Source organism: Ursus americanus, chromosome 26 (genome assembly GCF_024610735.1).
Source record: "Ursus americanus isolate L20-20 chromosome 26, mUrsAme1.1.p, whole genome shotgun sequence".
Classification (NCBI taxonomy): Eukaryota; Metazoa; Chordata; class Mammalia; order Carnivora; family Ursidae; genus Ursus; species Ursus americanus.
In genome coordinates, this window is record NC_142152.1 from 8844962 (window position 1) to 8859611 (window position 14650).

The window sequence follows — 14650 nt, forward strand, 5'->3', positions numbered from 1 at the left end:
TAAGAATTTGTACTTCATAGACTTGTTCTGAAGAATCAATGAGATAAGATACATAAAAAGCAAATTAATAACTATCACTGATCATTTTCTGTGTCAGGTACCATATTAAGTCGCTTATATTCTTATAATCAATAACCCTATGGGTTAGTTTCCACTGTCAATTCATTTTATAAACTGAGGCATTTCTTTAGTTACTTGCTCAAATTTACAAAACTAGTATGGAAGGAGCCAGAATCTGAAACCAAGCAGCCTGACTCCAAACCTATGCCCTTGACTGTAACATGATACTCTTCCTCCAGTGAACAAAACAGTGTTTGGCACAATATCCATTCTCTCCCTCTTCCTTAGTAACAAAACCCTGCATTTATTTGGGAAAGCAATGTGCTCAGCTAAAGGACAACAGCTCCCAGCCTCCCCTGCAGCAAGATGTGATCATGTGACTAAATCCTGACTAATATGTGTAAGTGGTACTGTTCTGTGGCACTTCTGGGGAATTTCCTTAAAATGGAGGGAGGCAGACATGTCATTGTTCTTCCTTTCTTCTGACTGGAATGTAGACACAAAGGTTGGAGTGCAGGAAGCTATTATGGGCCATAAAGTGAAATAATAAGGATGACAGAGCAGCAAGATATTGTAGAACCAGGACATGAACCACAGACAGCCTATCTCAGATCTTCTCTTAGACTAAAGAAGAATTACCATTCTATTTATTTCAGCCAGTGTAATTTTTATATATTTATGTGTGTATTTTTTTTTATTATTTGTTGTCTATATAGCCTAATTTAATCCTAACCAATGGAGAAGTTTGAAAAAATTTGGGACTGCCTATCCATGTATATTGTAAACCATAAAAATCATGTATATACTTTTGGTTATAGTTATTCCATACAATATTGAAGTTAGTACCCTTAGGAACTAGAAGCATGACTCTTGTTGGAAGTCAGGAGGAATTGTGAATATAAGTACTTCAAGGATCAGAACTCATTGATTTTGCTACACGTATCGCAGAGCAGCTGCTGTCGCAGAAAACTAATTCCATCTTTTCAGTCAAAGCTCCTCTCTCCCCAGGCAGGATGCTACGTCCTTCACATAAATATATTCCTTTTTCCATCAAGACATGGTAAAGGAGAGAATATGTTCATTTACCAAGGTGAACAAAATCTGTATCCATAATTATTTTTAAGGCAAATAGCAAGAACGACCATATTGGTAAAGTTTGAAAGTAAACACATTGACAAAGCAACCAATATTTTTTCCTGACCATTGGCCAATTCAGCGAAGGACTAGAAGTTAATTTTATGATCCTCTCTACTAATTGCGGTGTGAGAGAAAACGTGTGTATATTTTTAACAAACTTGCTATTTATAATAATCCCCATTTACAATATCAATGAAGTTGTATTTCGACATGATAAATAATGCTCATGTTGGCAAAAGCAAAGCAAAAACAGGATGACTCTAGGATAATGAGAATTTTTTTAAAAGCAACCAAACAGAATTTATGAATGTAAACATGTATCTGTAATCTATTTCATATTTATACCTTTTCATTTCAACATGGTCAATTTGAATTATCATATGGCCAACTTTTAAAATAACAAAAGTCACCAAGCACTTGAATTAAAAGAATTGCTCCAGTTGGGGCAGTGAATCTAATTTGGAGTTCCTTAGTAGCTTTGAGAAGAGTAGGGATAAAGTATAATATGGTACCTTTGTCTAATAAAAGGAAAGAAGCATAATTTGCATAAAATTAAAATTTTTTTAACCTGAATTCAGGGATGAATTGCTGCTGTGTGGTCCTCAAACAATGAGACATAATTTCTTCAACTACAGTTTTATAGAATTATGAAAGTATTCTAGAGAACTTTCATGTATTGATCCTATATAAAGCCTGAAGATCAAAAATTAAACTATTACTCCATGAAAGCATTTCATTGAAAAGATTGTCTGAAGTTGTATAAGAAATTTATTTATGGTGATTTAATTTTGTGGTTCCACCAAAACAAAGTGCGTATATGTTTAAAAGTGTGACATAGTGCCACAGAACTATCACAGTTACGGATAATTAATTCTTTCTGCATCCTTTTCTATCTTTCCCATTTAAGAGAGCACATCTGGATGCAAATTAAGGGGACAGTATTATGAGCATAATATTTATACTGTTTTACTTTAGAAAAGAAGGTAAGGGACACCTGGGTGGTTCAGTCGGTTCAGCTTCGACTCTTGTTTTCAGCTCAGGTCCTGATCTTAGGGCGGGGCTATGTACTGATCTGCACTGGGCGTGGAACCTGCTTAAGATTTCGTTTTCTCCCTCTGTCCCTCCCCACTCCCTCTGCTGTCATCCCCCCGACTTGTGCACGATCTCTCTCTATATAAAACAAAAATATTTTAAAAAGAAGGTAAATGACTGACAGTATTAATATCAAATTACTGGCAACATGACCTCTTTTCCAAAATGGCCCCTCACCTTTCTTCATTCCCATGACCCCTCTCAAATATTGAATTTTTTAAAGAGTCTATGTTTAATATTTAAATGACTAACAGATACTAAATAGAATTATTTACTGTCTATTAATGAGGTTCAAAATAGGGCACCTGAGTGGCTCAGTCAGTTAAGCACCTGCCTTTGGTTCAGGTCATGATCCCAGGTTCCTGGGGTTGAGTCCCACATCAGGCTCCCTGCTCAGGGGAGAGTCTGCTTCTCTCCCCTCTGCCTCTGCCCCCTGCTCGTGCTCTCTCTCTCTCAAATAAATAAATAAAATTTTAAAAAGAATTTTAAAAAACGAGGTTCAAAACATATTGACAATCTAATTTCTTAGTACAACCCTTACGTTTCCTCATAAAAAGAATTAGTAAATGTAACCTCCAAGAAACTCCATACCTTGATCATGGTCTTGATTCAAACTTTACTTGATCCTCTTTTTTACAGTAGAGTTAATAGCAGATGACAGCTTTGCAGAATCCTCTACTTGGATTTTGCAGGAATTAAGACACAGAGTGGTCCAGCAATAACCCCCAACTCCCCAAAACTAGGAGGAGGGCAAAAGAATGATTCAGGAGAAACTACCATTTACCTATCTAGTATCACACACTGAAAAGTTTAAATCCATGTCTTCTGCACAATTTTCTCCTTTTGATATTTTCCTAGTGGTGTCAAATATGAAACAGTTCAACTTCGTGTTAAACTTGGAAGGATTACGAGGCAGTAATGCCCTTTCCTGAGGTAGAAAACTAAATGACAGAAATATGATTCCTTTTATTACATAGAGGATAGAAAATTCTATATAATTTCATATTTCAACACTAATTTTCATCTGTATATAGCACATTTCATTAAATAAGATCATTAAAAATGAGGTCTTGGAACACCTTCCATCTTATATAATTCTGAGAGTTTCCCAAAGGGTGTGTAGGTCTGAGTAGACACTGTGGATGAGAAGCTGCTTTATTCAACACATGGAGAGAACCTGGAAGAAGAACCAGGTAACATCCTTTGGATTGTCCTTTTCAAATATCAGCTGTCACAAGAGAAGCCTTGGAAATGTCAAAGGGCATGTTCTGACACTGGAAAATATGGAGACACTATTTTTGACTACAGGGAGATTTAGCCAGGCACTTAAGAAAGCAGGAATGAGCGAGGAAGAGTTGTCATTCAGAACCGGCCAGAAAGAAAGTCATTCCTCTTCAGTGTTGGTGCAAGCTATGAGGGTACCTGTCAGTGAGGCTAATATTTTTCCAAAAGGAAAGCATTGAATCTACCCATGCATGTAGACAGGTACTTGGTTGACCATGCAGAATTTGGTGCTAACATGGAAAATATGATTTTGACGTGAAAAATACTAAAAATAGGTGTTAACACTTGACTGCCCTGATCACGAAGGAACTTCACTAAGTCTTCTGTAAAACATCTAATTCTCCATAATATTTTTCTTGCTAGGTTAGGCAGGACAGAGTAGAAGAAAAACATACCAAAAATTAATATGATAAATTAAACTGGTACCTAGTATCTAGCTCAGGGCCAGACCAAAGGAATTCAAGAGTTATTGATGGAAGGAAAGAACAAACGAGTGAATAAATTATCTATTTGATGGAGTGGTTTCGTATTTCAACTAATTGAGGAAGACTGTTGATTAATTGAGAGACTTTAGTTTTAGTATTCTTCAGTCACATTGCTCTTCCTGGAAATTATTAGTCAATAGGCTCATTTGCTTCTGTTTTGAAAAAATATAATCAAGCCCTCAAAAATTTGTCTTCCTTTTTGCTCTACCTGGAAGGCATAGATCCTATTCTTTTGCATAATGGTAACAAGGTAATTTAAATATATATTGGAAAGAAGAGATAAGGAACTTAGAACACAGTCCAACTTTCTACAGTTTAGGGCTGGAGTTCAATTAACACAAGACTTTGACAGTGGTGCCATGACACAGCCACAGAAAAAATAGTAATGACCAGTGGCCTGAAAACAGATTACAGAGTTCGGTCCCCTATTTATGGAGTGAGATAAATGAGGGAATTGATCTGCACTATGAAAGGACCTCTATTACTTGTACCTACTTTTTTTATAAAATAAAAGAGAACAGAGCAAAATCAGTAGCGGAATTGATACCATAACATCTTTGCTCTTCACACAAGGTACTAGACTGAAAAACTTGACCCCATAATTTGAGAAGACATGAGTGCTTCTGAGAGCTGTCCAACAGACTAGTGGTCTATAATTTGAGAGATAAATCGTTCCCCTTTCCCACCAAAAAGAATAGGAAACCCCCAATTATAGGAAGAATCTCAGCCCAAGCCTTTCTTCTGGATTTCAGCAGCCAGAGGCTTAGAATCTTGGCAAACATTGCTGACAAGGACCTGGTCACATAGGCATGGATTTTTCAGGCTTCACTGGTGTCCTGGATTAACATAAAGTTTCCTCTTTACCACTTCTCTGCCATGGCTTCTTATTGGGAGAGACACTCTCATGTTATGCCTGATGTTCTGGCCCAGTGAATAACAGCACTCATTTTCACTCTCCAAATGGTCTTAGTTGGAACCATAAATTACATGGTTAGTGCCACATCTTGTCAACCTACTGTGGAAATCACCCTTGAAGCGTTTTCCATGAACACGGAAATCTGCTTCTATTCTGGTCATCCTACATTTGAAAACATCTTTGGTACTATAGGTAATCAACTATAGAGAAATTGGGGCAGTATACGCCAACTCTCTGTGAGACTATGAATAGGTCACTTCAACTTCCTGGTCCTCAGTTTCCTCGTGTAAAATAAGAACATTCAAGTAAATGATCTTTTCAGCAATAAATGTCATTTTGGCTGAAACAACCCTGTTTTAGCCCTCTACTCTTTTCTCCAATCCATGCTTATGGTCTGGGCCACACACCAGAAAGAAGGCTCAAGGGTCTAGTCTCAGTCTACTCAAATTCTTTCTTGAGGTCTAATAAACTCAACCATTATGAAGGTGCTGTGGATTCTTTATCACCATTTTAAGGTGCAAACATCCTGAGCTCCTAGAGACATTCAGACCAGCTTGAGGGAGGCAAAGCCAATAGGCTGCTATATACAGAAAACTCTAGCCCCCCATTCCATGTTATCCCGAAAGTATCATGTCTGAGAACAACAATGTTCTCTTCAACTGCCTGGGAGACTAGACCCTCATTTCTGAAAAATACGAGTACATAGCAGACATATGTCACCATTTATGATCCTATAGAAATAGGTTAGTGCATATCTTAAGCGACCCAACTTTCCATCTTTTGCAAACATTCATTGTACTCTGCCTCTTCCAAAAAGGATTTGACTTTGCTTTCATCTCCTCATTGATAACTACAGTCTTGTTAGTTTATTAGTTTGCTTTATGATCCTTTAATGTCTACTTAATTATTAAGGCAACTGCCGTGTCAGAGGTGAAAAATGAAGTCTAGATCTTGGCAAGACAAATGATGCACGGGTGAAGTTTGGGGGTTGGGCATGAAGAAAGAAGCAGGAGAAAGCAGAGGAAGATGTTCTATTGAGCAAATGGAACAGACGAGAGAGACAAACTACAAGAGCTGAGGTCAAGAAATAGAGTCTCCTCGTTCTCAGAGAGAATGACTTGCCTTTATGGTACTTCATTTGTTTTTCTATTTGCTCTGTCCTTTCAATCAACCCTCTGTTCATTCAAAGTCTGAGTGAGTCTCTGTTCCTTGAAACCAAATAATCCCTGGAAACCAAAAACCCCTTTTCACTAAACCTTTTAGTGTAACTCCACTTTAGGTGAGTGTGTCAAAAAGAACCCCAGCAGCAAACCGATGGCACACTCGACTTGAAGATTTCAAAGGTGTGTGTGCCGGCGGGGGGGGGGGGGGGGGGTTGGGGGGAGAGGGACTGATTAGAGCCACAAGGGATTGTGCAGAAACCCAAGGTTAGTCATTGCAGAATATTTACCACACCTGCGCTTGAAAGAACAAAGGGGGAGACGATTACTGGAACTCAGAAAAAGACTCCTGTGCCGAGAAACACCTTGAGAAGAGCAGCGACTTAGGTCAAGGAACACAGCCAGCCTGAGGCAACCTCATAGGGAGGAGTTGGGGGAAATGTACCCTGACCTCATTTCCCTGCCTCCAACATCCTCCTGGGGCCCCCCATTGGTCAAGCCCCACCTGAAGCATGAGTGCAAGGAAACGTATAGATGTCCGTACGGCTCAGTACTCCAGGGTAGAGAAGTCTGCTTCATTTGTGTTTACCTGGTTACATTTCTGAATGCAGCTCCCTAAGAAGTGGTTAAATCCCCTGCACTCACAGCCTTAGGGGAGAAAGCAGTATCTTCCTGGAAGGAGACATGCAGGTCCTACCTAGTCAAACACAAACACAGCAGACTGCACATAGCATCTTCCTGGCCCAGCAAGGCAGGGGCAGTTCTGCATACGTCAGCCTGGGAGGAGAAGCCTTACCAAGATAGGGAGCCATGGGCAGTAATGAGAAGTGGCAGCCAAGTGTGAAATCCTGCCACTGGCCAGCGGCAACAGGAAACAACGCCGAAAATAGCTCGGGCAGAAGCCGAGCTTGAGGACAGGGATAGAAATGGTGCTTTTACCAGGATACATCCTTTCAAGCCATTTAGAGAACTCATGGAAATGGTATCGTGCATTATTTTTATTCCAAACATCTATTCCCAAAGGAACCCTAAGCCGCAATGTCCTTCTGTGTCGGGGGGAGGGGGGTGCTGCTCTGTTCTGGTAGGGAGGGGCTGAGAAAGCTATGTGAAGGGACGTTGGCAGATGACAGTTGATAAGGACCAGGGTCCAGGACAAATCTGCACGTGAAACATGAAGAGAAAATGCCGTCTCACTCTCAAAACTACTTTTGTTTCTTTTTGTGGAGAACAGAAGTAACTCTTCTTTAATTTTACCACCGGGTCTTCATAAAAGTAGATCGTCAAGGTCTCGGTTCTCAAATTAATTGTACAATACCCAGTGTTGCCGCCTAATAATCGAACGTCCTAAGAAATAAATACATTTTCTTCACTTTTTCTACCAACCTCTCACAGAGTGCTCCCTTAAAATCATGAAAAATTCCATTAAATATTGATATCTGTGCTATTTTCGTCACAACAGAAGCATCACAAGCCTCAAACATGATCACCGACTCCAGAATGTAAATTCTGAATCAATATAATTCAATAGACTGGTACTGAGCTTCGTCTCTGTGCTAGATGCTCAGAATAGTAAGGTGAGTTTTAAATGGCCTGGGTGTCAAGAAAATGGACAAATAAACAATGGATTGCAGTGCAGTATAATAAGTAAAATAAGACTTTACATTTTATAAAAAGTAAGTTAATTACACAAAAGAGGAAACGATCAAACCTTACAGAGGCAAAAAGTCTTCCTAGCGTAAATGGCATATGAATTTGGCTTTAAAAGATGAATAGGAGTTAGCAGGTGACTAAGTGTGGAAGGGCATTCAAAGCAAAGGGAAGGGTATGTGCAAAGATAAAGAGGGTTGAAAGAGCAAGTTGTGTCTTAGGGACTAGAAGCAGGTTGGCACTGCTGAAGCGTGGTATGCTCAGGGGAGAAAACAGCTTGAGAGAAAGGCAGACACCAGGTGACCCCAGACAGCAGCCAAGTGTCATCAACAGGGATGAGTTTCAAGCAGCCTAATGGCAGGCAACAGCTTGAAAATGGTTTCTTTTCTGATTTTGTTAGGTTTAATGAGATCAGAGTGTCTACCCCTGTAATCATCATCACACACCAATCATCTCAGTTCCATTGTGGTTTGAATTCTTGAGTGCGAGGGAAAGTGGCATTAATTCCATCATGCTGTGAGTTGAACATCACCTGTGTACCCCCAGGGGCGTGTGTCACTCAAGAGAACACCGTCTTTCCTGGAGTCATGGTGAGGAAAGGAAGGGCTGCTACAGGCTGCGTAGAGACAAGGAAGGGCTTAAAGCAGAGGTGTGAGATGGTCACGTTTGCATTCAGCAAGACCCCTCTAGCAGCATCGGGAGAAACTGGTTGTTGGATGCTGGAGGGCATCATATATTAGTTTACTAAGGCTGCTGCAACAAATACCACAAACTAGGTAGCTTTTAAAAGGCAGAAAATTATTTTCTCAAAATTCTGGAGGCCAGATGTCCAAAATCAAGGTGTTGGCAGGGCTGCACTCTTTCTGGAGGCTTTCTGGGAGAACCCTTGCTTGCCTCTTCCAGCCCCTGGTGGCTGTCAGCAATCCTTCACTTCCCTGGCTTGTGGCCATATCACTTCATCTCTGCCTCTGCCTTTGCATCACCTTCTCCTTTCTGTTGGTCTTTTCCTCTTCTGTCTCTTTTAAAGACACCTGTCTTTGCATTTAAGGCCCACCTGGGGAATCCAGAATGATCTCATCTCAAGATCCTTAACTTAATTACGTCTGCAAAGACTCTTTTTCCAAATGAGGTAACATTCCCAGGTTCCAGGGATTTGGACATAGACGTATCTTTTTGGACGTCATCGTTCAACCCACTACAGATTTGTATATTTTAACCTCTGATCTACAGAAAAGTTCCATTAGAGTTTCCTGAAAGATCTGGAATGCTGTGCTCTGTCATTTGCATTCTGCTGGACTAGAGATATGGGCCCAATCAGAAGATGTCAGCAACCATGAGGATGAGCTTGTGATATGGGTATGGAAACTAGAATTAGAATGATTAAAAAAGAAAGTGGTGACTTGAAAGTGGAGGTGAGGAGGATGAAGGTGAATGTAATGACTCCCAGGCGTCATCATGGGGTCAAAATGGGAATCCAGGGAGAGAATGAAGAATCCCAGGAATCTTCAGGCTTGGAAGAACTAGCAAGATCATTTTGTCCAGCCCTTACACGGGACTCAGAACTTCCCTTTTTGCTATCCTTAACAAATGATCATGTAGCTTCTTTTTAAGCAACTCACTGCAGTATCTGATCTCATTGTTCACTAGCTTATAAGCTGAATGAGGAAAGACGCCATGTTTGTTGGGTTCACTGTTGTTTCCTGGTACCTCAAAGAGTATTTTGAAGATGCTCAGTATATGTTTTTGAATGAATAAATGAATGAATGAGCAACCCCAGTGACAGGAAGATGTGGGAACTAATTCAGAATTAAAGTGGTCAAGGCATACCAAGAGTTATCCCAGTGGTTACTCTTCTACCGAGAGCAGCTGTAGTAGTAAATTCCTATTTATAATGTCAATAATTTTGTTCCATAGATTAAGTCTAGGTCTCCTCCTACATGAACATGTCTTTCAAATACCTTGAAGAGAACTGTTGTGTGCCCTGAGTTGCCATTTTCCCAGAGGAAGGTATCTTCATTCTCTTTAACTACATGGTCTGTTTTAGAACTCCGCCTCAGTTCCGATTGCTCTCCCTGTATTCACTCAACCACTGAGTGTCCACTGAGTGCTCCACATGAGTGTCCACTGAGTGCTCCACACCAGGGCTGGGTATTCAGCAGGGAACACAGCAGTCATGCACTCACCTTCCAGCTTGTCGGCATTTCTTCGGAATAACTAAAGATAAAATTCCCAGAACTGAGAGGACCAGTCACCCCTTCCTTTGTACTGGATATGCACTTTTTACTTCTGTATCTAAAAAAGAAATTGTTATTTTCTTGCATTTGCTTTTTTGCAGTATCAGACACAGTGTTTCTTATTGTTTGTACAACCATGGACCATGAATTCAACATGATTTCTTTTTTTTTTTTTTTTTGTACAAGAATTTCTTAGTGTGCTCAGGCCATGTAACAAAATACCATAGACTGGGTGACTTAAAAAACAGAAATTTATTTCTCATAGTTCTAGAAGCTGTGAAGTTTGAGATCAGGGTGCCAGAATGGTTGGGTTCTGGTGAGGACTACTTCCTGATTTACAGATGGCCACCTTCTTGCTGTATCCTCACATGATAGAGACAGAGATCATCTCTCTCATGTCTGTTCTTAGAATGTCACTAATCCCATTCTAGGGGGCTCTACCCTCACAAGCTAATTAACTTCCAAAGGCCCCACCTCCATATATCATCATATTGGAGATCAGAACATCAACAGACGAACTGGAGGGAGGGGGGATCCAAATGTCCAGTCCATGGCATTCAGCATACGTAGAATCGGAAGTACACCCAACACAACCACCCACAGCGTTCCATCCCTTACGCAAAGATCGCGTGGTTATACTCCGTGCCACGGAAGTGCAATGGCCAGAAATGAAGCCCAGCAATCCAGAGAGCTGGGTATTTTTTCAGGCATCTGTGAGAAACAGATGTTCTGCCAAACCAGGGAAAGGAACCAGCTTCTTGGAGTCTCAGGCTACGTTTTGAGTTCAGTGAAGCACATCGGAATCATTTACATGGCAGAGCCAAAGTTAATTGCCTTCTTTCTTATTCTTCTATAATTTTATGTGGATTTTTTCTATTTTTATAATGAAATAAACCTGAAGTAAAACAAAACATTCAACCAAACTAATGGGAATTTTCTTTCATTGCAAATGTCTATTTAACTAATTTGTCCGCTAATGGAAACTCCCAAGCTTCAGAAAGGATATTCTCCTTTAAGAGAACACAGATATTTGACTTAAAATTTCATATTTGTGACTTCTCAATATTTGGATCTTCATTTTTTTTTTACTAATAAAATTGTAAGAAAACAAAATCTGCTTGTCCTACAGCTATTTGGCTGTCGTTCAAAAAAACTTTTTCATTAAAATGAAATAATATGTTCTGCAAATCTAATTGCAGGGGAATTAAACACATTTACCAAGTAGTCATCTGTGATACAAAATGAAGGAAGAAGCTATAGGAAAACAGTGTCAGAAAATGGACAGTAGAAAGGGGTTCCAGGGGATGTCCACCTGCCTCTGTTGTGGTCATTTCTGCATCCCTTCTGACATTTTTAAATGAAAATTTAAAACTTCATATCTCATTGTTTAGTATGAAATTACATTTATTTGACTCTCATGGTACCTACTTGAATAGGTTAAGATATTTTGCATTTATAAACCATCACGTTTGTCAATTACAGCCTATATACTGGTTGGAGTTACAGCCAACAGGCGATGGTTAGATAGCAGGCAAAGATGCCAAGAGAGATTCAGTGGCAGGTGGGTGTGGGCATACTGGGTGTGCACAGGTAAAACTGGTCAAAACTTTTTGGTTGCTTAATTTTCCTGAGTCTTCAACTTTAAACAAAAACATTTAGTCAATCAAATCACGTGGCTCTATAGCTGTTTCAACTCCCCAAAACAACCATTGGATTGTCTGTTCCCCAGTAACAAGTCCAATGCCAGGTACATAGTAAGTGCCGAATATTTGTAGAATGAATGAACTAAGCGAATTAATTAATAAAAAATTCCACACCTCGTGCTTTTCCTGATAGGAGTGTGTAGGTCAAGAAATACATCTGAGGGGGAGACAAACCATAAGAGACTCCTAACTACAGGAAACAAACTGAGGGTTGCTGGAGAGGAGGTGGGTCGGGGAATGGGGTAACTGGGTGATGGGCATTAAGGAGGGCACTTGATGAAATGAGCACTGGTTGTTATATGCAACTGATGAATCACTAAACTCTACCTCTGAAACTGATAATACACTGTATGTTAATTAATTGATTTTAAATAAAAAGAAAAAAAAGAAATAGCTCTGAGTTCTGATACCAATATTCAAGATACACACATTTGACCCATCCAACAGAGAGCTATCCTTCACATTATAACTGTAAAAAGAACACTGAATGATCTGATTATTATTCTTCCCTGATAAAGACACTAGGATGTAATTAACATTTAATTGAAATATTTATATCTCTATAGAGATACCTATATATTTAAGTTGTTCTGGTATGTTTAGAATGTCGTTTTATCTATAAAAGGTTTCCAAACTAGACTGTGACCCTGATCAGTTGGGTAACTCACGCAGTTTTAACTGATATCAATCACTGCAAGTGATTTGGAAACGTGGTGATCCGTTTTGGTAGTTCCAGTTACATCCCACACATATATCTAGTCCAAGCCAAACAGATGCCAGCAAAGATATGTTTGTGCCTGCGTGTGTGTGTGTGTGTGTGTGTGTGTGTGTGTGAAAGTATTTGTGGATTTTTTTTTTTTTGCTTGCTGATCTTGCTAACACAATATTAATCTCTGCCTGTCAGTTCTCTAGGATTTTTGCATATTCACTGTTCAACCAAATGATCATAGGAAATCAACTTGACCATATAGAAAACCTAGTGTATCTTGATATAACATCTTTCTTAAATTTTTCTCAGTAACTACAAGCATACTCAAGGATTGCCAGGGTAGGGGTGCCTGGGTGGCTCAGTTGGTTAAGCTCTGCCTCCAGCTTGGGTCATGATCCCAGGACCCTGCATCAGGCTTCCTGCTCCGTAAGGGAGTCTTCTCCCTGCCCCTCTCCTAGCTTGTGCATGTGTGTGCTCTCTCTCTCTCTCAAATAAATAAAATCTTAAAAAAAAAAAAAAGGATTGCAAGGGTATGATTAACTTTCTTAGATGAGTTCCCACCATTGTGCAATGCATTTAAAATACAGGAGCAAATAAATGATGTCACAAAGACAAAAACCCTGCAGGTAAAAACTAGCATAGAGCAGATAAGCATTCTCTGGCGAGGACACAGAGCTCTAAAACCTCTTTTAAAAATTAAACCTTATTCTGAAAACACTATGTACCAGATGTGAACTGCCCAAACTTGTTTCTGAACAGATCCATTTTATGCCCATAGAGTTTAATGCACTAATTCATGTTCATGCAGTTTAATTCATGGATCATTAAACCACTTCAGTGCTTAGCACAATCATTCATCTGCAAGCCTATACCTTAAAATGGAGTCTGTTGTCCTTTTTCTTCCATTTAAAGATGAAAAAAGACTAATTATTTCTGCTAATGACTACTAGATCATCCTATTAAACTAAAAACAGATTCCTTGCCTACCATGCACATGCATAAGTTACAAGAGGCTCTCCTAAATTGACTGGCTAGATCAATTGCTTCGGTGTCAGCAAAGTCCATATGTTGGCTAGGTAGCAAGAAAATGAAGTTGGGGTGTTATCTCATCTCCAGTGGAAGTAGCATAGGAATAGGAATGAACAGATTCACATTCTAATCTTGGCAGAGTCTTCAAACAGCGTTGTGCTTGGTCAAAGAAGGACTCTGCTCTAAGCACTCATTAAATCCTCATAACCATTGTGGTAGGGTTATATAGGTGCTACCAGTATCGCCTTTCACAGGTGAAAGGATTTAGGTGTCTTCCCAGAGTCAGGTTATAGGTCAGGGGCAGGAACAGGATTCTCCCTTGAATAGATTATTTACTATGCTGCTACTACCATCATGTATGTGAAAGAACTAAGAAGAGTGCACAGAGTGATTTTTCTGACATAGGAAGGAAGTTCAGTAACTGTATTTACGTGCAAAAATTCAAATGGGGGCAGAAGAAACAGATAGCTGATAGTGATGGCTGTCAGTAAGCGTAGGGGTGGTCACCACCTGATTTTGAGGAATGGCATGTGAGCTAAATAGAGCAGCTAAGCTAAACATAGTCTTACCATTTAACTCAGCAATTACCATATAACGCAGCTAAGTATTTCCTCAACTGATCTGAAGATTTATGTCCACACAAAAACCTGTACAGGAATGTTATAGAAGCTTTATTTATAATCACCAAAAACTGGGAGCAACCAAAATGTCCTTCAGCAGGTGAATGAATAAACAAACTGTGGTACATCCATACACTGAAATACTATTCAGAGATTAAAAGAAATGGGCTATCAAGTCACAAAAAGGTACAGATGAATCTTAAATGCATAGTGCTAAGTGAAAGGAGCTAGTCTGAAAAGGCTATATACCATATGATTCCACTTACATAACATTCTGGAAAAGGCAAAACCATAGAGACAGTAAAGATACCAGTGATTTCCAGGGGCTCAGAGAAAGAGGAGGAAGAGTTAAATAGATTAGGCACAGGCAATGTCTTTGGGTGGTGAAACGGTTCTGTATGTAACTGTGGGTGTGTGACACTACACATGTGTCAAAACCTACAGAACTTTATTTACAGCAAAAGAGCGAACCTTAACGCACGTCAATTTAAAAATTATTTAGGAGGTCAAGGGATCCTAGGATGAAATACAGAAAGTGACAGCACAATCTAAATGTATTAAAAATATTTGAAAC